At 44.0% G+C, this 23,915-nt stretch overlaps 1 protein-coding gene across 9 annotated transcripts in view; it reads right to left on the reverse strand.

The window, feature by feature from the left end:
• The window catches only part of RREB1 (ras responsive element binding protein 1), a 122,431-nt gene that overhangs the window by 96,393 nt on the left and 2,123 nt on the right, over positions 1 to 23,915 (reverse strand). The window contains exon 1 of one of the 9 annotated variants that reach the window (XM_071452425.1): positions 5,120 to 5,300. The exons of the other annotated variants lie outside the window; for them this stretch is intronic. The gene's annotated coding sequence lies outside the window, so the exon portion shown is untranslated. Of the gene's footprint in view, positions 1 to 5,119; positions 5,301 to 23,915 lie in introns of those variants that run through there. 9 annotated transcript variants of the gene reach the window in all.

Raw genomic sequence — 23,915 nt, forward strand, 5'->3', positions numbered from 1 at the left:
TTGAACATCATGACCTCCTCACACCCCCGCCCCACAAATGCTTAACTGCTGAAAGAAATTCCTCTCGTTTCCTGCACTGAATCATCTGTGTCACCACAAAGATGAGATTTTTAACTGTGCGCACACGTTTCTGATTTGAGGGGCATGCAGTGTAGGGTGTTTCTCAAACTACTGTCAGACTAGCCACACACGGTTTGGATTTCTTCTGTGTTTGATGTATCATTTAACTAAATCTGTGTTTTTCCAACGAGGTACAACCTCTCAGTGATGCTGTTTTCTAGGAAATACGCAGGTGAATGCTGCTGCTTCTGTTGCAAAGTATTATTTGAATGGAGCTAGGAGGGACAGGATATGCTGATTTGCACAATTAAAAATAACTTACAATTTGAACTGTGGCATCAGATGCTTCAACAAATTTCATTAGGGCAGATTACATGCTCTTTTCAAAATGCCTTTTTTCCAGACCGCAATGTAAAATCATTTCATTAATTTAGCCACAATTACCTCATTTTCACTGCTAAGCTGATCAACTATTTTTTAATCACTACAGCAATTCATTCTGCAGGAAAGTTAGTAGCACTGTAGCCCTCAAATGCAATAAAGAAACATCCAAGAGAAAGAAAGGTGAGGCAAAATGCTAAACCACAGTTCCTTAACCACCCTTCCTAACCAGGATGGCTTTGTATTGTTGCAGGCACAGAAGGGAGGGAACTGTGATCTCTGTTTGGCTGTGCACTGCAGAAGTCAGTGGGATCTTTGTGGATGCTGGGTGGGAACAGGCCCCTAAAAATATGCAACAAGCAATAGCAAAGCTTATACTCTGCTCTGGATTGATCTCAGTCACGAGGAGCTAAGCTGTCAGTCAGCAAGAGTGCAAGGAGGGCTGATTGTTCTGGTCATCTCACTGGAGCAGAAGAAAAATTCAAGATGCACATCCTCCTTGCAGTACCCCCACATATTCTCACCCAGATGAAAGCTTAAGGACAAGAATCATGTTTTCTCACAGGCCTATTTTTTCTATGAAGTGTTGTCAACCTTCTCCACCCCTTATTTTAATAAAAGAAAATCTACCATCCTTTTGACCTTGGACTTGTTCATTTTCTCTGTTTCTCTCAGTACATGCTCTTTGCTAACCATTCAGCATGCTGCGAGCCCTGATAAAAGTGGTTAATGTTTACTGAAACCTGCGTATGAACTGTACTAAACCTGATGCAGGGGGAGGCAAAGTTCTGCTAGCAGCATCCATGACCAATTAAAAAGAAGCCTTAGCTTGTTTTTCTCTTTAAACTCATCCCCCTCCCACTAAACAGCTGCATGAGTAGATGGGCATGCAGCTCAGGGAGAAGACTGAAAAAATTCTTCAAATCCATCCACCTAGACACTTCAAAATAAGTCCCTGTTCTGAGTACCACAGGCCTTTCAAGGATATACAAAAGGAATGAAATAACTACTGGGGTTCTCTTTCTGGGGGATGGATACTTTACCCCCAAATAATTGTTTTTCAAAACAGTCTAAAAACCTCCAAGTCTGGCAGAACTGTTGAGTGTTTTCTTTTAGATTTTGCTCTAGAAGTCCACACACCCTTGGCTTGAACAGTCTTCAAAACATCCTATCAATTAAGTGAAAAAGCAGAATATTACTACTGTAAACTCAAACTACAACTACCAGTTGATCAGTATTATTCAGAGACTTTAAATTTATCATCATTTCTTCCCAGCAGAGACAGACTTAGAAACAATCAGCAGTTTCAACAGCTGTATCCGTGCACTATTTAGGAGCAATATTTTGTAGCATAGACTAAATGTGTGCATCGCCCCTTCTTAGCTTACTGGCATTTTCTCCATCTGTATCGTAACATCCAGCCCAGAGAGCTCTTACAGACAGCTCCTGCCTCCCTCCCATTGTCTGGTGACAGTGGGATGCTCTCAGGTGTTTAATGACAATTTTTTTTTTTTTTTTTTTGTACTAGAGGGCAGCAACAGTGCTGCTGTCACCTTGGAAACAACCATCACCCACTGTTTGCAGAACAAACAATGGTACCTTTTCAGCCAGCGCAAGGCAGGCAGGGCAAGGGGCAGCCAAGCAATTCTGGGACTTACAGGAGTGTTAACATATTGCATTCATTCACTGCGTCAAAAAATAGTTCAGCACGAGGAGCAAGGCGCTCTCAAAGTGAGAACCTTTGGCTGCAAACCACAGACAAGTGCACAGGGCTCAGAAGGTCAAACAAGTCTCCCCAGTCAGCAACGAGGTCTTTTTCTCTGATTTTTTTACTTGCCCTCCTGTTCCCCTCTCTCATACACACAGAAGGAAGAAAAACACACCTATTTAAACTGATCTTATCCACGAAAAGTCAAGTGTTCAGCTTCCAAGTAGCACTCTCTGAAGTTTTCTCAGTGTGCCAAAATATTTTAAAGAACTGTTTACCCTCACTTGTAGTGCTTTGTACCCAATGCATCAAGAGCCGTTTCCAGAAGCGTTCCTTGTGAAGCTAGCGAGGATTGTGGTTATTCAGCGTTTCAGACCGTATGCCTAAGCACTCCTCTCTTCTCAAAATAATTCCATTTTCAGAAGACAGTCTGCCTGCTTTAAAATACAGATGATGTACATCTGGCTCTACACTAACCTCTCAGTGTCTTCCTGTCTCCTGGAGACTTTTTTCTCTGCTCAAAAAAAAATCCTCAGCACCAAAGAAGCGTTTTTTACCTACAGTAACCACAGTGGAAAGCTAAATATTTAAGGATTCAAGTTTTATCAGTTTAAACACATTCTCACAAAGGAGTTTGCTCTTGTGGCCTGTCACAAGCAGGGTGTTTAAAGCAGAATGGAGACTGAAGTGTCACTCAGATACTTCAGTGCTTTACAACCTTCCCACACCGGCTCACAGACACCTACATTGCTGAGAGCAAACTGACAGCAGTCCAGCTGCCCAGCTCGTCCGTATGGCCACTTGGCAAAGGATTGCAAGGCCCTACAAAACCACGCTGCTGCTTGACTCGTGCATAAAAGGGCATCCAGGTGTGCTGTGAAGGAGTGCCAGGCACAACACACCCTGCTGAGAACTGCACTGAGGTGATGAGAGCTGTACAAAGGTACAACAAAGCAGCTCTTGGGCGAGATCTGTAGATTTCCACATCACAATATAAACACTTTTCTATAGCCTTCCACTCATCTTTCACAGCACGCTCTGCTCTGGCAAAATAAAAAGGGAAAAAAAAAAAAGGCAGATCACCTTTAGACCATCAAAAACAGTGTCTGGTGCTGTCCTGCAAACTGAAGCCTCCAGCAAGCTTGTCCATCTGGGCTGGACAGGTTCACTCTCAACTACAACTATGGTAGCTCCATTGAGTCAGACTAACATTACTAAAAACCTACCTAAATGTTCATTAAGATGCAGGTTAGCACATTAACTGGTCTTGCACAGCCACAAACACAGCTTTGGACATGGTAGGCTGTACCTTAAGGAGCATCAAGAGAGCTTTTTTTTTTTTTTAATTGTGTTCGGCTAACTCAGTTGACCTCAAACAATTGAGACACACACCCTTTTTGCCTGTCAGGACAGGGTCCTTCTCTGTCTTGCACTGCTGGGACAAGAGAAGTGAAATATGTATGGAGGTGATTCACATACAACCCATCCTTCACTTACTCCTAATAGGGGGTGGAGGGGAGGGAAGCATATGGGTGAAAAGCCGCAGCTGTTCCAAGGCTGTTCCAACTTTACAGCACACGATTTATGGAAAACAAAACAAGAGGAGCAGAAAAATAGGATTTGAACATTACTGACCTAAAAGAATCATTGTAAATACCTCCTGCTCTGTGCAAGGGCTACCCTGGGCTCCATCTGCCTTCAAGGCCGAGAAAGGAAACATTAAACTTGAACAGCAGCCAGGATTCACTGTCTGCTTCCTAACACGCTTAGATAGGGCAGTCTCTACCTGTGGCAGAGCACAGGGAGGGCACTGCCCAAGCCTTGTTCCTGCTTTGTGCTTGGCACTGTCCCTGCAAGTGCCAGCCAGAGCCTGGCCAAGGGGCAAACACAGCTCTACCCCACAGGGCTGCCCTCTGCCCCAGCATCCACAACCTGCTCTGAGCTGGGATGGGAGCGTGTTCCCCACACCTCAGCAGCCGGCTCTGGCAATTCTGGCAGAGGCACGTACTCCAGAGAGCTCTGGCACAGCTGGCAAGGGAGGTGCGGGTACCAGCGGGACAGGAACACGCTCCTGCACAGGACAGGCTTCCAGTGGGCTGGGGCTGCTACTCAAGGCACCGCACCGCTGCCCAGAAAAACAGGGATGCAGGCACATCCCCTTCGCTTTTGGCGGGCATCACCGCCAAAACTCCCCGTGGCCGTACCCAGGGGAGCCAGGCCTCCCTGCCACGAGGGCGAGGGAGCAGCAGCGGCTGGAGCAGGGCCGGCCCTTCCCTCCCTTCCCCCGCGCAGCCGCCCCCACCCTCCAGGAGCTCTATCGCAAATCCCCAGGCCGCGCCGACTGCCAGCTGACAGAACTGTTTAGTCAGCAACCAGGGAGAGAGGAGCGGCCGCCCCCCTCCATCCTTCCCGGCTCCTTCCCGTGGTACCTTCCCCGCCGCCAGCAGCGCCGGGGAAAGAAACATTCTCGTGCTCCCCAAGCCCTCCCCAAAACGGTGAATACGCGAAGTATTCACATTTCCGAAAAGTTTGTCGAGCTTTGCACGTAAGCTGAAGGATCCGGGTTGTTGTTTGGCTTCTTTTTTTTTTCCCACCCCCTCCCCTCGGTGCTTTGTATAGCCCTCTTTCACCACCCTGCCCCATCCCCCAGGCGAGAGGAGATCCAGAAGCGCTGTGCTGCTACTGCTGGAGGAACTTCCTCCATTTGCTGTGAGAACATCACTCCGGCGGCCCCGCGCCCCGCGCCGCCCCGCAGAGGAAGTGCAACATAATAGCCAGGCCCCAGGTGCCAAGGTTAGCCTGTCCTTTTCCTCTCCCCAGGATGATTTCCACTCCTTTCAATACCAGCCTCCCCAAGAGCAAGGCCTTTAAAGCTGCGTGTTAAAGTTGTGAACAACAGCAGCAACAACAAAAAACAAAGCTGAAACCTGGTCAAGCACCACCACCCGGCCTTTGCACACCAGAACTTACATGATTCAGAAAGGTTGAACACTGTCTACGAAGAGAAAAGTCTGGTTTCATCCGTGCACTAAAAAGCTGAACAACTTTACCCGTACTTTTCTCAGTCAGAGCAGCAGCCCAGCCGGTGCCAGCGAGGCAGCAGTGCCACCAGCGCATGGAACTGCCTGTGCTGGCCTTCTCTGCTTGCCCAGGGCAGATGTAACAACCACAGCAATACAAATGTCTCAGCTAAAAGGAAAACCGCATCTCAGGCCAGGCTGGAATAATGAAAACCCTGGGCAAAAGGCATGGATTTAGTCTACAAGGAAGGTGGAGATCAGCACCCAAACCGTGTTTCTCAGAGCATTGAGTACACAGTTTCCATTCTCTATTCTGACAACATCTGCAAAACTGAAGGCACAAACTAATTTTAAAAAAATAGGTTTTAATGGAAAGTCTCACAGTGTCTTATTATACTTTCCCCTTTTCAGTTTGCTTGCCTGGTATAAAAGCATGCATCTGCTTCCTCCAAAATGCAAAAACTCAGTGTTGAGGGAAGCTCCTACACTGGCTCATCTCACAAAATCCTCTGCTTTTCCAGGTGGAACAAGGAGAGATTAAAAGGTGTAACTATGCCCTAGGTGTTATGATGTAATCCATAATTTATGCAGAAACAAAATGTCCCATACTGACATCCCTGTAACAAAGCATTTATTTGGCTTATACAAAAGTGTTCCATGGCAGAAAAAGCGAAGTCTCTCCTTTACTCCTCTCCTACCTATAACAAAATACATGCATGCATTCTTTTTTGCCTTTCCTCCCAGCTGGGTATCCATGCAACTGGCTCCAATTAATTTGATTACTAAACTGCAGAACTAAGGAAAGTGAAGAGTTAGCAACCTGTCTCAGTTTATATGAGACACTCCTGTTACTGTGAACATGAGTTACCGAAAGGAAAAAAACCAACCCTACAGTCTCCAAATAACTAAGCAATGTTGAGGGCTGAAATTCACTAGAACAGAATGACTGAAGTTCAGAACTCCTTAATTCTCTCTTCCACGTTTTAGTGCTAAAACCTCACATTCTACACAGGCTGCCTGCTGCCAAGAGATAGACAGCTGCAACACATAGACACAAAAAGGAGGTGTCTTTTGGCTGGAGTTTTAGATTTCTACATGCTGCCCTGTTTTATATGCTACTCCCCCAAATAGTTACAAAAAAAACCAAAACAAAACAAACCTGCAGAAATCTAAAAACAAGTGGGACTATTGTAACCGAAGATAGCTACTGATAGAGCCTGTATTAAATGTGCAGATGCCATAAGACCCTTTCACAGTCCATGTTCCTCTGCAACAAGACAATTTTCTTGGAAATGTGGTGTTGCAGTCTTTGTACTTACTTGGCTTTTAGCATATGTTTAGTTTCACATCTTATAATAGAAGCCTGGGCATTCCAATAAAACCTACATCAGTCTTCACTCTTATTTTCCTTAAGCTGGTATTTCTGGGCTGTGATTGATACTCTGTCCCTGGCAACTCAAACTGACTTCTTTCACAAAAGAGACACCAACACTGCCAAAGCTGCACCAGATTTGTACCAGTCCAGTCAGAACAAAACCTGGACCACAATCTTACATGATGAAACATGATTTCCTTACACAATATCAAGCATGATTAAGAAAGATACTCTCTCAAGATGGAAATTAATTTGAAAACAGAAAGAACAGCTAAAAGAGACCTGATTTACAGAATTTTTTACACAGCTAAAGCAGTAACAAGATTTCCATCAAGAGAAAAAACAAAGAATGTGTGATAAGGTGGGAAGATGAGGCTATCTCTGCAGCCAAAACTCTCAAACCTCTTGATAAAAACAGCACATAGTTTTGTGCTGCTTGCACTGAGGGTCAACATCTCTCCAGAAGCTCTTCCCTTCCTTCAGCTGCTCATTTCCATGCCAGGGAAAGCCTATGATTGCCTCCCCTTTATTGATCCAAACAAAAGTTGGTGAGGTATGATTGTTCAAAGTCACAAAAAATTAAAGAAGACTGGCTACTCAAAATGTTTTGGAGCTAAAGCTTACAGTGAAACCCCACAAACACTTGTATCAGCATCTCAGAAGATTACAACAGCAGGAGTGAACTGCTAGAGGTGAGGCATAAACAAATTACAAAAAAAAACCTAACAACCAAACCTCTTCAAGCTGGTTTTACCACTTCTCCATCCTATGATGTCAAATGCCCATTTAAGTTGCCAAAGAATCCATTCTGAAGTCACTAATTCAATGTTATTATGAATTTTTTTTAGTTACCAAGGCAAAGACACACCAGAACAGGGAAAGCTGGGAGGAAATACCTAAATATCAAAAGACTCTTAAAAAATGCATCTTCAAAGAGATAAAAAACATCAAGAACAGATCTCCATTGAGATGTTTCCCTTTGCATTGTTTGCAGTCACATACCTGGAAGAATACTTGCCTTGAAGTGGTAGAGGGAAGATGCTTGAATACAAGTGGTGTCAAACACAACCTTTAAAAGCAAACACCACAATGTACCTGAAAGACGGAGGCAAGTGGGAAAAGGAAAAGAGGAGGGGGAAAGTGGCTCTATTAACATAAGCCTGGCACTCTTAACAGTTACTGGAATCACAGCAGAGACACCCATGAACTGATAGTAGCCATGGAGGGGATGCTCATTCTCACCTTCAAGTAGGCTGAGGGCAGCTAAGAGCCTACATGTTAAAAATGAAGCATCTTTAAAAAAATGCAAAACGACTGTGCTGGTTTTTCAACACCACAACTCTGAGACAGCAAAGATACTAAGTCCAACATACACAGCAGATGCAGTTCCTATAGACAAGGACAGATAGAACAAACATTGCTCATCACCCCCCACCGATGGAGCAAACTTGAATTAGGCTCTGTCTGCAGGAATTCATTAGCCTAGCAGCACGGATTCCAGGATCAAGGATCCATCCTACCAGGCAATGCATCTTGTTGCATCCACGTTTGACTCAAGGACCTTGCAAAGATAAACTGGCAAAAAGGCATTCCACTTGATTCTTCCACTTTTCATCCTGGCTCTTGCTTGACTAGGAAGACATGATGGTTCTGATGGTTTGAGCAATGGTCTTTTTAATAATGGTTGCCTGGGCTTTTAAAATCTGTTCTACCTGTACTGCAATCAGAAGTCCTGTCATCCTCTGTTCTTCTCCCACCTCCTTCTTCCAGCACAACTACATCACCGGCACAGTAAGTCTGCTAAGAGAACTGACTGAGCCAAAACTGAACTTTGAAAAGACAGAGGGACAAATACAAAAAGTTCTTATCAGCTTTCTGGCCAAGCACTTTAGGGCATACCTTTAAGGTATTTAAAATATTTATTATTTTGAATACATACCCCAAGAAAACAAGCAGTCAAGAAAACACTTCTAATTAAAGGAACATAAACATGCCCTCCTGCTTACACATATACAATGACTTTATTTTATGTTTATTTTTAGGTTTTCCTGATCTAACACCCAAGAGCAGAGAGACACCTGCAAAGCATAAACCATGCTAGGGCTTCATTCCTTGCTCCTCATATGACCTTTATGATATGAAATTTAAATTTAAGCCACTAAATGCATAGAGCAGCAGCAGAACAATACAAGAGGAACTTTGAATCCAACAATCAGACCTACAACCACAGCTTGATAGTTTAAAAGAATAGCCCCTGCCCCCTTTCTCCAAACACATATGCTTGCTACTTTCAAATACTATATAATTCACAAAGCCTACAGAGCTCAGTATTAAGTGCTGAACAGCTTATTTTGAATGGTTTTACACACAGAAACCTTCAAAGATTTTCATCATAAATCAGAACTACCTGATGAACAGGGCTTGTTTCTCCTAAGACCACTACATTTCATCAGTCCTGAGAGGCTTAGTACATAGAGTAAGTAACACAGTGGGAACCAGTGAGTTCCCACTATGGAAGGCCTTCCCTCCCAGAAGGTTTCAAATCACTAGTGTCACCCTTGCAACCAAGTTCCCAATTCAGGCACCTTGGAATAAAGTTTTCAACAGCTGAACACAAATCAAGCAGTACACATCATTTGATGGGCAGGTTAAGGTAGAGCTTTAAAAAGCAAGGTTCCTTTTTAGGCCATGTCAGCAGTGAAGAATGTGCAGCACACAGAGGAAGAAAGGGGTTAGCATGACCTGATCCAAACCTCTCCTTCCTCACTCTCCACAAGCAGCTGCATTCCGGCAGCCTTGTAAGCACTGATTTGTAAAGCAATCTAACTAAGTAAATACTAGCACTATGCCTAGCAATTAAGCAAAATCGTTTCCTTTGCAAAAAATAAAATCTCAAAGTCCACCAACATGGACCAGTTAGTCCTACAGGTGGACAAGTGGGTTCACAACTAGCAAATACAAAAAAGGGGATGGAGAAACAGTAGAATTGCAGAATATTACTTCAGAATTGCTAATTTTACTTCAGTCAACTCAAAACAATTCCTCTGATACTGGCCAAGAATAAACTCATGGATGAGTCCTAGTCATCATCCCAAATCATCAGGCAAGCATAGGAAGTGGGCAAACTTTAATGTGGGTAATATCTCTCCGTTTAAGTGGAACCTAAAGAAACATGCAGAGGGAGCAAGGACAAATGTCCCTTGTCTCTGGTAAGTTGTATTCACCAAGGTTTTAAATATACAGGGCATGCTTCAGGCTGCCATTTGTAGGGAGGAAGCAGGGGGGCATATTAAGTGGGGGGATACAGGGACATTGCTCATGGAAACCAGCAGTATATCTGGGAAGGAAAACAGGAAGAAAAGCACCATTTAAACAGGCAGTCCTCAAGCAATCAGGATGGAAGTAACTGAGCCAGACCTACAAACAACCTCACCAATCATCATCTTCTGACTGTGACTTGCCAACATGGAGAAAGTTTCACAAAAAAGCTGCTGCAGAATCATGGCAGCACCTGGAAATCTTTAAAGTCTGTCCAAGTATATGTCTTACAGCAATAAATATCTAGGCAAATAAAGTATTTTTGGCATGTGCCTGTGATAGATGTTAACAAGGCAAACCAAAGCTTTTAAAAGCATTGATGAACACTGTAATCAGAAGTATGGAACAATTTCTGCATAATAATGGATACTCAGATTAGGACTCCAACCTGGGAGGAAAGCCACAGAGGTGATACAGCAGAGGTCCAGAAAATCCTGAAAGGTGTGGAGAAAGTTGGTAGCAAATGAATACCTGCTACTTCCCTTAGTACAAGTCTTAAATGGTATTAAGTGAAAGCATAAAATGAGAGGTTCAGAAAATCAATTTTTCAGCTCCTCTCCAACAGAGCATGCAGTTAAACTGCAAAACTCACCATCACAACATACCAAGAGTCAGTACAGGGTCAAAAAGCCACTGGACAAGCTCACAAAAAAAGGATTCTTGAAACTAAATACTCTAACTACACAAATACCCCTTGGCTCAAGGGATTCCAGAAGCATGTTGCTGGTAGGCTACATTAGGAAAGCATCACTAATAGGTGCCCTCTTGCCACACTCTCTTTTGATAAATCCATATTGACCATCATCTTGGGCATGGCAAGCTTTGGGTCTGACTTGGTATTAAGACACAATCAGGATTCCCACTGATTTTCAGTTTTGTAGGCAAAAAACCAAAAAACACAGCATGACCTACTCTACAGAATTTAGCACAGAACTGAAGCACCTCCTGCAACAGATCCAGAGGCATTTCTGTCAGCTTGAGGAAGCATCCTCTGCTCTGAATCCAAGCTTCACTGGAGAAGCAGGTACCAGGAACTGCTCATTCCAGGACAGGGCAGTCCTGAGGAAATGTCACCAGAGCCAAAGCTTCAACGTGATTCAGGTCAGGGTGATTTCAGAGGTTACTGTACCAGGGCTGTCATCCCTGTCTGACGGCCAGTGGTTACTGTGCTTGCAGCAGAGACACGTACAACTCCAGAGATGCCCATAATTGAAGTTTTAACTACCTACCACTCAATTCAATTCAAACACAGCAAACTCTGAAGTGCTCTGCTTGGGAGGAGACACATCCACCCTTCTGCCTCCTCTGCAACATAAACCCAAGTCCTTCATCCAGGGTCAGACCAACAGGACAAGAAACCTTTGGAAAAAAATTAATTTTTTTCTGCATCAAACATCTGCCTGAGGTTCTCACCCAGGCAGTGAACCGGGCATGCTTAGTTCCAGGCCTCTGGAGAGGGACAGTCGTTAGCAGCTCATTTGTGGACCACCTCTACCAGAAGAGCCCAGCACAGAGCCAGGCCTCTTGTTGGTACTGCCACAGGCCATATTAACTTGTCGCCTTCAATATGCATCCAGCAGAGTTCAGGTCATGGATTTGTTGGAAGTTCATCACTTATTCAGGCTTTTGTGTGAGAGGTCATTGCTGTCAAACTGTCTGCTTTCACAAGCACAAAAGCTCATGTTAAAATGTAAATACTTACAGGTGTTCCACTAGGCACTCAAGATGAAAGTCAGAGCAAATATATTAGTCCTAGCCGTATTTTACAATGCTGGTAGTACTTGAATGTCATCTGTTTGTGAACCGAGGTTTTTATGTGGGTTCATCTGCCTAGACAGGAAGCATGAACTAATGGTGGAGACACAGGACTGGATTCACAGAATTTGGGCTCTTTTTCTGCACCTCTTACTGTCTCCTTCTGTGACCTTCAGTAAAGAAATTCTTCATGCCACTGTCCCAGTTGAAAAGAATGTGACTAGATGCTTACTTGGCCACGTATGAGGCCATGACCTTATGTAATTTTTCCTAATTACTACAATAATTCTGGAATGATACGGAAAAGTTAATCCAGCTGATAAAGTTAACCTGAGTTAACAAAAAGCAAGAGCCTTATAAAAGAGCACAACACCCTCCTCCCCCAATGCCTGTGTTTCACTATTTGTTTTTCAAGACAGAATCTCTGCAACTTATTATTACATTGCCCTTGATGGAGACAGCATTTTGCAAATTCAGCTTTGCAAAAAGCCCGGGTAGGCTGGCTCACCCCTGTCGCCTAGATTTACGTGCTGCTTACCACTTTGCAAGCTATTCAAAGCACAACTTCTGTGTTGGGGTAACACCACAAGACTAGCAGCAGGACTATGCTGGCACGGGCCTACTGGGAGAATCAACTCCCCAGCTGTGGGAAGAGGCAAAGCCGGCAGAGACTGCAATCACCACGTCACCCTGGAATCCAGTTTCATGTCCAGTCCAACTTCGTTCTGTGACTGAGCTGCACAGTTCTGGAAAAGCTGGTATCCTCTTCCCTCAGCACTTCCAGCTACACATCAGATTCTCTTGTGACTTCTGGAAACTGCTATGTTAGCTACTAAACTGGAAAAAGCCATCTTTGGTCTGAGAGGAACTCCCATTCATCCAGTTCAGTACCTATGACAGGGGTAATTTTGCACTGTGCATCCCACATCATGGAAGTCATGAGAGAGCCCCCTCCCACCCTTAACAATGCAGAGGCATCTCCATCAGGGAATTTGGTTATTAGCACACCAGAAAAGCACACAGCTTTGGCAAACCTCATGGGTGACACCTCTCTGACTCCATTCATGGAGTGCTGCCTCTCTGGAACAAGCAAGGGGAGTGAAAGGAAGCTGTGAACAACTGTGCTCTTCTGATGTGCATTCCCTTCCTCTGCTCAAGCACGCGCAGGAGGCCAAGCAAGCGCACATGACATGCTCCCTGCAGGATGCCACATCCTGCCGTATTTCATACAGCATCCCAAGGCAAGCCAGATAGATACTTTTCAAACACAGTATGATCTTTGACAGTATGATCTGTCACAGTGTGAGAGATTCCCAGAGACAACATAGGGGACAAAGGAGGGAACAGCACTGACAGATTTATCCAACAGTGACAAACTGTTCCTAGCCACACTTCTCTTAAAAGGAAAAAACCCAAGCAAACAGACTGCAGCCACATGCAAGTCTTACAATGCATATTCCTTCTGTTCTTTGCTTTTGATAACTTGTTTTAGTTTTGTGAACTCACCCAAACCCTTCCCATTCCTATAGAAAGTAGAAGTCTGTTTAGAAGAGGGGGGAGGTGAAAAAAAGAACTGTGGAAGTGGTTTTATGTACTGCTTAACCCTCTCAAGCTGCTCCCAGCCTTGCTCCCTGTCACCCCCCACACACGGTGCTGCATTTTAAGGAGCACTGGTTATTGCTGACATCAGTGAGGCTCCGGGGGCCATCTAGGCAGCTGTTCCTGCTCCTGTGTGTGGCCACGAGCCAAATCACTCTGCCTTTTTGGTGATGTTCCCTCCTGCCGGCTACCCCCACTCCTGCCCACACGTCTGCAGGGTGGGGCAAGGTGGCCACTGGCAGCCTCTCTGAAGAAACTCAAGTGGAAAAAAAGACTGGCAGCTTTCATTTCCAGCCTATAGTCAGAAATGCTCAGTGATTTTTGACAGCGTACTGTGGATTCAAAGAATTGCAGCTTCCCTTCCTGGAGAGCCAAAGACCAAGTTGCCCTTAGGACTTTGTCATCTAGAGGAGAAAAACACGTGCTCTGCCTTTCCTCTCCCCACGTGCAGGGGCAGCCCAACATCATGAAAACCACTCTGTACAGCTGTTCCCCTTTTAAAGCCGACCCATCCATGGAGGCAGAAATTCTCCGGCCAAATGATGATAGCAGAGGAGCAGAAAGCTCATCCAGGTCGACCCATGTACACAAGACGGGTGCAAGAGATCTTCCAGGTGCAGAAAAGGAGCACTTTTTCTTCCCTCTGCTGCTCCCCACGAGGGCAGGAGAGGTGTGCCAGGGCACCTCTCAGCCCAGCCTGTCCCATGCAGGGAGTATTGGGTAGCAGGCTCTCTGCAGCCAGTAATCCCAGCGGCGGGGTGCGTCCCTGTGCTGAGCCACAGCCAGATCCAGGGAGTGAAAAGGTGACAGCCAAGCCAACTTCACATACACCCTCAGAGCCTGCAGCTCAGACCCCATGTCAAGATTAGGAAAGTATGCGCACACAGAGAGCACATGAGCTGCTGGAGTACTTTCATTTAACTCTTGCACACACCATGTATTGAAGAAGTTTGGGTTCATGGCCACGTTTTTGGCCACTTCTCTTCAAAACTGGCTCTTCTCAGGCTGCAAGAGCTGTGGCAATTCCTTGGGCTGAGCAATGCTTCCTGAAGAAGTTGGTGAGGTGAGTTTGGAGATGTGGCTCACAGGGGTTAAAGATTCTGGCTTGTGTCACCAATACTTTTTCTTAAAGTTTAAGGCAGGCCCCAATCCTGAAACACTTCCCCTAACTTTTGCCCATGCCAGTATTTTGACTTTAAAGGAACAATCTGCTTAAGTAGAATTGTATCTGTGTTTAAAGTGTCTGCAGGATCAGTGCTTGGCTCAATCTAGACTTGCTGCTGACATATGCACACACACACACAAACCCCCCAGCAAATTCAGAAAAATACCTTGAGAGCTAACAGGATAAGACAAAAAAAAATAAGGATGAAGATGGTAACCCCCACCAAGGCGTGTTTAAAATTTACATGTGTGTATGTTGGAGGATGATTCACCAGGGCAGAAAAAATAGAGATGCCTGACGGCTATGGCTGGAAGCACAAGAAAGGTCCCTAATACTCAAGTTTATCTGGGCAAAGGGGAGTCCCAAAAGCAAACAGGTTTGTACACTACCAGCACCAGAAACACTGATAATTCTGGGACTTATGCTTTTAGTTTTATCTCTTCTAAAGAATAAGAATTTAGGTACTGTAATGTTAGCAATCCTGTAATGCAAAGAAACACTCCTTCAGCCATGAAAACAAACTCGATTCCTTACTTCTCTGTACCGAGCACAAAAGCAGCACATAGAAACACAAGTTTCCCTGGAACAAACCAGTCAAATTCATTCAAATCTTCCCGAAGCACAACAGGGCAGAACCCATTCCTGTTTCCAGAGCTTATTACAGTAACATGACTAAACATGCTCAGCAGTCCAATGTGATAGGATGCATCCATTTGCTGATGCCAGAGGAAGATGCGTGTCTCTCCTACATGGCACTGCTCTCACAGGCTGCTTTTCAAAAGATGTTTTGAAAAGCGACCTGCTGCGTACATTCTTAACAAGTCATAGTATCACCGGCTGTACAAGTGTTTGACCTCTACTTGCTATGCACTGTGGACAAAAATCTGACATCAGCTTATTCCAACCTTAGTAACACCAAAGTGCTTCTGCAAAGCTGGCTGGAACAGACTACAGCAATGCACCGATAAACTCCCAGACAGACCCCTGGAGTGCTGAAAGTGCAACTAGTTTAGTACATGAGCCCATGTGTTTTAAATTTGGGTTGGATTAATCCAAGTAAGTAACCTGATTAAAATGGGAGTCTTCTCTGGAGGTCTAATTTATAGATGTTTCCATTACTCCATATACTTTTATGCTATATAAACATAACGAATGATACATACATCACTTTTGGGATGATTTAAGAATTCAGTTTAAAACTACAACAGAAGTCATTCAAGGCAACAGAATTAAATTACTTTGTGAATGGTAAGAGCCAGCAATTGCTCTTCATTTCAGTCTTGGGAAGGTGACACACTGAAGGGGTAACATCTTTCTATTCCCAGTTTCTCCTTCTAATTTCCTAATTTCAGAACCCTGGTATTTGTCCCTTTTATGTACAGACCTAAAGCAAAAAGGAGAGAGAAGGATGTGATTTGACTGGTGCTTTAAAACACATATTAAAGCTAGGAATGCATTTGCTTCTGAACCAAACAACCAGAGGCAGACTCCTGAACATGTGTATATACTTGCACCTATACCACCTAGAAAAGAAATCAGTAAATAATCTGTCCCTCACGTGCAAAGCAGGCGTTTATGAGAGCTGCCCAAATGCTGCTTTGCAACCAAAGCTGTCTATTTATAAGGAGACACCTCAGCAGGAGCAGTGCAGGTTCCCAGCATGCCTCTACCTTGGTATCTGGAAAGGCTCCACTATGGGGTAAGAAGATAGTTATAATTAAACATTTATACTGAGGTAGTGCTGTGCAGGTCGGTTCCACAGTGTGTTAGGTGGCTTTTCAAAACTCAGTAATTGAATGCTGATCCCTGCCCCGAAGAGTTTACAGAGTAGGAAATCAAAGCATAACACTTGGCATCTGTATACCAGGAATTAAACAAAGACCACCACCAGTTCATTTCCTGGGTCTTTGGACTAGGCAGCTCACATAAACATCCATTACCAGAAATACTGGAAATTTTAAAATCAGCAGTCTGGACTTTCCTAATCCACATCTGTGCAGCTCTGTTTGAATTAGTAGCTGGGACAGTAACTCCAGCATGCAATTTGCACATGCTGCTGGCATCTTCTTGTCCAGTGTAGATTATTTTTGGCCCAAATACTTTTTAGCAATCATTTTGAAAAGACAGCGAGCACACAAACGGAAACATTTACTGCAAGTCAGTCGATTCAGGCCCTGCAAGCGCAAGAGAGGCTGCCAATGCACGAGGTCCAAAGTCAGGCAACAGCAGATCCTTCTGTCCTGAATCTCCAGGACAACCCCAGGGAGGCATCAGTACATCCACAATGCAGTGCTAGCACACGTCGGCTCGGGGCAGACCATGGCCACGCGCAAGCCTGTGGCCTATGTGGCGTTGCAAAGCCACTAACTCACATCTCTTTCTATGGAGACTCAGTTACGCAATGGTGCAAATAAAAACTCTGGCCCCAAACACACAGGGGCCATCTCTGTCCCAAATCCATCCTCGGGGAGAATTCTCTACATTCCCCTTTTCCTGCAGGGAAGCGCAGCCTGGGAAAGACAAGTCCTACTCACCAGACTGAATATGCTCAAGAAAGTAAAAGCACAACCTCTAGGATTTAAAAAAAGGACACAGCAGTGGCCAGAGTTGCAATGATGCCCCAAAACCTGGATGGAAGAATTTAGTCAAAATAGACTATTATGCTGCAAATTCCATTTGCTGTTTATCAAACAAGCTCCTAAAACAGATGCACTGACTTTGTAACTACACCCGTAGGAATTTCAAACACCAAAAAAATACAAAGACACTATTAGTATTTCAGTTTTTTAAAGTTTCCTGGCATCTTTCATGCTATGAATTCTCAAGAGCTTTCAGCTGTATATACCCCACATAAAATCTTAGTCCAGAGAAGCCTGAAAGAATTTTGCTGTTGATTCCAATGAAGACACGTTTTCCACTTCTACCTGCTATTTACGTATCTATTGATTTTTTAAACATGGAACAGCAACTGTAACGGGGCATGATCTGTGTTCACCTTATCTACTTACTTGTTCTGTGAACACCTCAACTTTCGTTTGTTGGCTTTTGAGCATTTACAATGAGTAACCTTACTATTTATTTCTAACTTTTTTTTTTTCCCCTCAAGGGAAAAGGGAAGCATGGAAAATCCTCAGTCACTAGATTTAAAGAGCTTACAAGTTCCAAAAAGCTTTGCACGTAGAGATTGGGAACTGCTTGAAACTGCAGTTACTGAGGCCACAGAGTTTACAGAATCCATCAGATCCTTCCTGCAGAGTTTATAATCTGCATGGCTTCCTCCCAAGGTAACCAGCATCCACTCTGAGGTGCGGATCATTTCCCTCACCCCTAGAAATTCACCCCCTGCTTTGGCTGCACACAGGATTCACTGCACTCAGCAAAAAAACACTGCCATTTTGCAAAAAGGAGGAATGGAGAAAGAGGATGGAGAATACTTCTCCCATAAAGTGCAGGCAGCATTGATATGAAAAAAATCTTCACTTTTAGAACAAAACCAGTTTCCAACAACAAAGCAAGTTTACACCAGGGAAACAGGGGCGCTGTGATACAGCTCTCTTTACACTTTTACCACAGTCCAGTCTCTGGACTGGGCTCCTGACAGTCCAGAGAGTGACAGGAGATTTTACCAGGCAGAAAAGACACCTATCTACTGTAAAGGCTGAGACATTGCTCCAAGACTTCTTCCAGAAGTTGCCAATGCCTACAGTCTTGAAACTTACTTGGAAATACAGTAGGATGTACTTAGCAACACCTGGCTGGGCCATCTGATAAGGTAGAAAAACAAATAATGCAGTGGTTGGAAGAACAGACCAAAAGAAATATACTCAACAGCTAAATACAAGATGTAAGTTACATCGCTGTAGAGAAGCACTTGTTACTGCACTCACAGTTCTTCCCCTGGAAAATACAGTCAAACCTCACAAATGGAATCCCTTAGTAATCCAGCTACAGCTCTTCTACAGCTGGCTTCTCTGGTGTGTGCTTCCACTTCCTGAACCTTCAGTGTCTCACTTAGAAAGCAAACCTCCTTCTGCAGCCCTCCTTCCTCCCACCCAAAAGCATAAGGATGTACACACAGCTAAGAGTGTGAGCTGTGCTGCAAGTTATCCAGCTGAAGACCATTTCAGGATACCTTAATGCTTTTGGGAAGAAGGAGGGGATGAAGCAGGTAAGCACATGCACAAGACACCACAGACACCTTGTGTGTTTCCGCAATACAATGGCAACTGCATCAACATCAGAAAAGAAATGCACACTAGGATGAGGAACAGCACACAGGTATTCATGACCTGGTTGCTTCTCATGTTCTCAAAACACAAAGAGCAATAAGATGTGATGAACTTAATTTAATGAAGAAAATACAGTTTGTGTAACAAAAAGAGGAACTTAAACTAGGGTCTTTCCCCTACCCAAAACTGTGAGTGGTCCAAATTAACAAGGAAGTAGTGCTGCATATTGGTGCAAAATCCAAAGCAGCTCTCTCTTGTTCAAGCCCTGATGTTACCAGTGTGAAGGAGTCCAGCCTGAACACAGCAGTGGAATTTATTGCTGTGATGCAAGAGCTCTGAACAAAGCACTCCCAGGTACTGATACACCTGAACACTGACATCACCTGCTGTATGAAACAGGACTAACAAGGGCTCCAGTTAAAGCCAGCTAATCACACACAATAAAAGCAAAGGCCAGCTACACTTCAGCATGAACATTTTGTTTCTCTCATCCTCAGACAGGAAGCAGATACCTAACTTAACTAAAAAAAGTTTGTCAACTGCTGACCATCCTCCATTTTCAAAGACAGATGATGCAAGCCCCCGTTCTTAAAACACCTACGGGTACATTTGTGCTGTTTCAGGAAAGCACATGCTAACACCTGTTAAAGTATCTACCAGGAGATGCTACGTGGAGAAGTTCTACATGTATGAGAGGCTGGAAATTCCACTATTAATCACAAAATATCTTTCTCTTTTAGAACCAAATTAACAAGTCACTTAGGCACATTAGCACAGAAAATTTCCAAGAAGCTTAATACATTTTTTATCCAGAGTGACTTGAAAGTATAAATTTCATTTTTCAAAGCTGACACTGGGAAGTCGCTTGGCCATTGCATGCAAGGACCTTTCCCACACTTTTTCAGAGCATTACACAAATAACATCCCTTGTGCAAATGGATCTTCAAAGAAATTTCAGAAAGCAGGATGTAGGGATGTCTTCTCCAAAAGGAAAATGATCTCTCAAAATCCTGAGATTATATAAGTAAATAAGATTAAACAAAAAACATTTTTACTGAGGAAGGTTAGATGCAGGAAAACGAATTTGAAAGTTGCATTCCACATGCTTCTACAGGAAAACTGCAAAGGAGACAGGAGAGGTCATCAAGGCCTGAAAGGCCTCCCTCTCTAATGGTCCTTGGAATACCTGTTTTACCTCAGAAGCCTAACAATGCCCTGGGGGATTTTGACAGTTTTTCTTTTCCCTGGCTGTAACACCTCTGTGGATGGCTGGGACTCCACAGATGAATCCTGCTGTTCAAACAGCTACCTCTCTCTACATCTTTAAAGAGGTATTCAGATTCCCTTAGCCTTACTTAGTTGAATCATTCTGAATAAACAGTCACCACCCATCAACTATGTATTTTTGTAAAGCACCTAGTCAAAGGCAACCACCTTTATTGATTGCTAGGCTGGCCAACCTGAAGGCTGAAATGTTATTATTAGGGAAAAAAAAAAAAAAGGGCAGGATACACTTGAAGGCCTGTGTTGTTTCTAAAGGAAGCACAGGTCCAGGCGTTGCTCAGTGACATCAGGACGATTCCTCTCTGCCTGCAGGAGGCTGCTCTAACAGGTTTCATACCAGCACAGCCACAAGCCAAGTATCCCACTGACTCTTCTCCCTTTTGTCCAGGCCCTTTTCCTTGTTCTGACCCTTTTCCACCACAACATGAACGAGCCGCCCAACAGGAGCCCAGAGCATATGCCCCAGCTGGCAATTATTTCTACTTTCAACATTTCATAATAAAGCATTAGCACAAGCTCCAAATAAGTCCTGTCACCCTGCTCCAAGTAAAATGCTGCAGGAAGGAGCGTGAGATGCTGCGGTACTGCTGGCTCAGGAGTTTGTACTCTTTTAAGTCACTGGCCCTCAAATGTTGCTATTCAAAACAGAGTGGTATAGGGTGAAGTGGAGGGAACACCTTCAGGTGGGAAAAACATCACTGGCAGACATCAAAGATAAGCCATCATCAGATTTCTTGCACCAAAGAAGAACAAAGAGTCAATGCTCCTGAAATTCCTGTTCAGAAGTACCCCAGAACACAGCCAGCACTTCCCCCCTCAGCCAACCTCACCTATGTTCATTTGTAATCAAACGCTGATAACCAAACCTGGCCTGGCAAAGCTCTGCCAGTTTCAAGCCCATCCTGGCTCCACACAAATACCTTGACTTTTCAGTGTATCACCAGAGAGTGACATTCCCAGAAATACCCAAGTCCTGCCTTTGAAATCACTGCCTGTAAAGATTCTTCTAAATGTGCGTGGGGGAGAGGGGGAAACCACAGCTCCCACAGGTGCTGGTTTATGTAGGACGTTAAAAAGAAAAGCTACAAACAAGCAAACAAAATAAAACAATGCACACAGAGAAAGGATTCCTCATATGCCTCCCCAAAGAAAATCTGCTTTAACTGCTGAGCAACATCTAGTCAAGTCAAACCTCCCACCCCAAAGCAAGAAAAAAAAGCTGTTGCATTGTCTCAGAAGGCAATTCCTTCTCACCCTCAAAGTTTACATCTGCTCCATAAAAGACTTTCCAGCAAAGCTGCAGGGTACCTGAGCACCCCATCCATGATCAAGCTGCTCTCAAAAGAACACGAAGCAGTTTCTGGCCCTTTTCCAAGTTGTAGAATGCTGTTGAAAAGGCATATTTTAAAGCTGTAACCCTATGACTGTCCATCTTGCTTGAATTCAGAAAGGAGATAGAAGACAGAGAGCAAGAACTATTCTCACTACCATCAGGAGAACAGAAAGCAGCACTACCATCCTCCTCTACAGACAATTAACTCCCAAGCAAGAAGCTACCACATCAACAAGGCAGCAGTCACAAACTGGTCTAGTAACACAGTCCAATAATACACTCATTTCAAAACAACCTTTATCATGCTGAAAGAGGAAGACATGATTTCACATGTTTTAAGAGTGTACACCTAAAACAGAGATTTCCAAACTTAGGCATCATTCATCAAAAAGTTAAAAGGGGCTTTTTCCACACATGCATAGATTTCAGACTAACAGGATTTACTTGTTTTCTGCCTGTTCCTGGGGAACTTCTGCAGTTTCTTTTTTCCCAAGACTGTCCCTACAGGCTGCTATCCAACATACATCAGATGCTCCTGGAGCAACAGATAACTCTGGAGGGACATTTGCAAAGGGCACAGATCAAGGGCCTGATGTTAGTAAAATTTCAGTGTACTGGGGGAGGGTAGAATTACGCCTGTACGTAGATAATTTGAACATTTGACACAGTCCCCTGGAAAGCTTTACTTATGCATCTACGTATATATATATATTTTATGTGTTACTAGCAAAAGGTGTATTTTAAGTAAATTAAAAAATTATTGCAACTTAAAAAGTGAATCCTTTTCAAAAACACTCAGGTTAATTTTAGCATCCTTCTGTTTAGCTGCTTAGCAACACTTATCCTATGACCTTCTAAGCACCACCTACTTTTACAAGGGATAATGAATATAACCAAAGGGATTTATCTATATGTTTTTAATCTATACAGTGTAAGTGCATCACCAGTTTTTATTTAAATGAGAAATCCAATCCAACTGAGAGCAATTCAAACTATTTCTGTTTAAGAAGAAAGTTTCACAGACTAAAGTCAAGCTACTGTTATGACTGTAGCATTACTTCAGCATAGGCAAAGTAGTAATATCCTTAAGGAGCGAGAAAAGCACTGCACAGGTCAGTGTTTGTACACTTTGGGAAACACTGCACTTATCTTTGGTACCAAAAGAGATCACACATACTACTGAGAGGTAATGAAGAGATTCAGTTTTCCCAATTTTGAAACCTGAAGTTACTTCTCAATCCTCAATCAAAAAGAAAAGCCATTTTGTCAGAGGGTCACTGAATACTGTAAAGAGTTAAGAGTGGGATCACAAGCTGGGTGAGCTAAGTCAGAATAAGATGCTTCATTATACTGAAATCTACAAGTGAAGCTTCAAACGCCCAGGTCCAGATGGAAAAAAAAACCAACAAAAAAAACCCCAAACCCCAGAAAAACAGTCAACACTCTGCCATATAAGCCAAATATATATATCTTCTCTAGCATTGTTAGTTCTCAAAAGAAATGTGTAAGAGTGGCTACATAAATAGTCAGTTCTAATGAGCAAATGAAAATTTGACAACTAGAAGCTGTCTGTGAAATGAAAGGAGAATAGAACTTTACTTGATTGCACTTAAAGGATGATATTTTTCCAACGACACAATACGAATTCAGTTCCAAATACAGATGCCAGGAGGAGGAAGGTGAGGGAGCAAAAGAGGCCACACTCGGTCGGGAACAGCTGCCCTGCAGCATGAGAGGGTGGATGCGTCCCTGCCGGCAGGTGAGGGAGAGCCCTGGTACTCTGATTGATTGGATGATGGATTCATGCTGTTCCTGGGATTCTAACAAACAAAAGGGCCTATTCTTTCCTGGATGTACCCAACTCCGGTTAAGGCTAATCGGCATTATGCAGGCCCACCAAGAAAAGACTATATACCCTTAAGTCTTCAAAGAGAAAATTAAAACCTAAAACAAATATGGCTGGCCTGACCCTGAGTCACTGCATCCCTTTCACGCACGCTGACCCTGTGGAAAACAGGAACTGCGGTAACAAAACTCAGTGCTGGTGTCAAAACGACCGACCTCAACGAAAAAACTTCAGCCATCATAACAGCTGTCTACTGTGCACTGTAGGGGTGACAACACGGCGTTATTTAGCAACTGCTCCTGTTGTTAATAAGCAATTTATTTTTCAAGCCATGGGGCTGGATGTTGGAATGGTAGGAAACATCCACTGCATTGGCTGTCTCTCTTAGACCATTGCCCCCAAATCACACTGAACTAGATGTTTACTTTCTCAAATAAGTAAATACACTTGATCTTATCTCCAAGAGAAAACAGGCGAAAGAGGGAGCTGGGATTAAAACTGAATGGTTGGTATGCCCCCCGCCTTCCCTGCAGCAATCAGCCCGGTGGCTCCCGGGCAGGATGCTGGTTCCTCGGCGAGCAGGACCAGAGCATCAGCTGCGGGCCGGACACCGCGGCGCGGCCGTGGGAGGGCGGCGGGGCACGGAGGCGCCCGGGCCTCCGCGGGGTGCGCAGCCGAGCACAGCGGCCCGGACAGGGAAATGTGCTGAGCCAGGAGAAGCGCTCTCCTCCTTCTGCGCAACCCCGCGAGGATGCCGAGGAGGAGAAGATATCGCAGCCGAGAAGTGAAACGGGGAAAATTATTAAAAAACGAAAGAAGAAAAAAAAAAAAAGAAAAAAACC

This window comes from Agelaius tricolor, unplaced genomic scaffold (assembly GCF_023055355.1).
Source record: "Agelaius tricolor isolate 1412-34295 unplaced genomic scaffold, bAgeTri1.0.p SCAF_2, whole genome shotgun sequence".
Classification (NCBI taxonomy): domain Eukaryota; kingdom Metazoa; phylum Chordata; class Aves; order Passeriformes; family Icteridae; genus Agelaius; species Agelaius tricolor.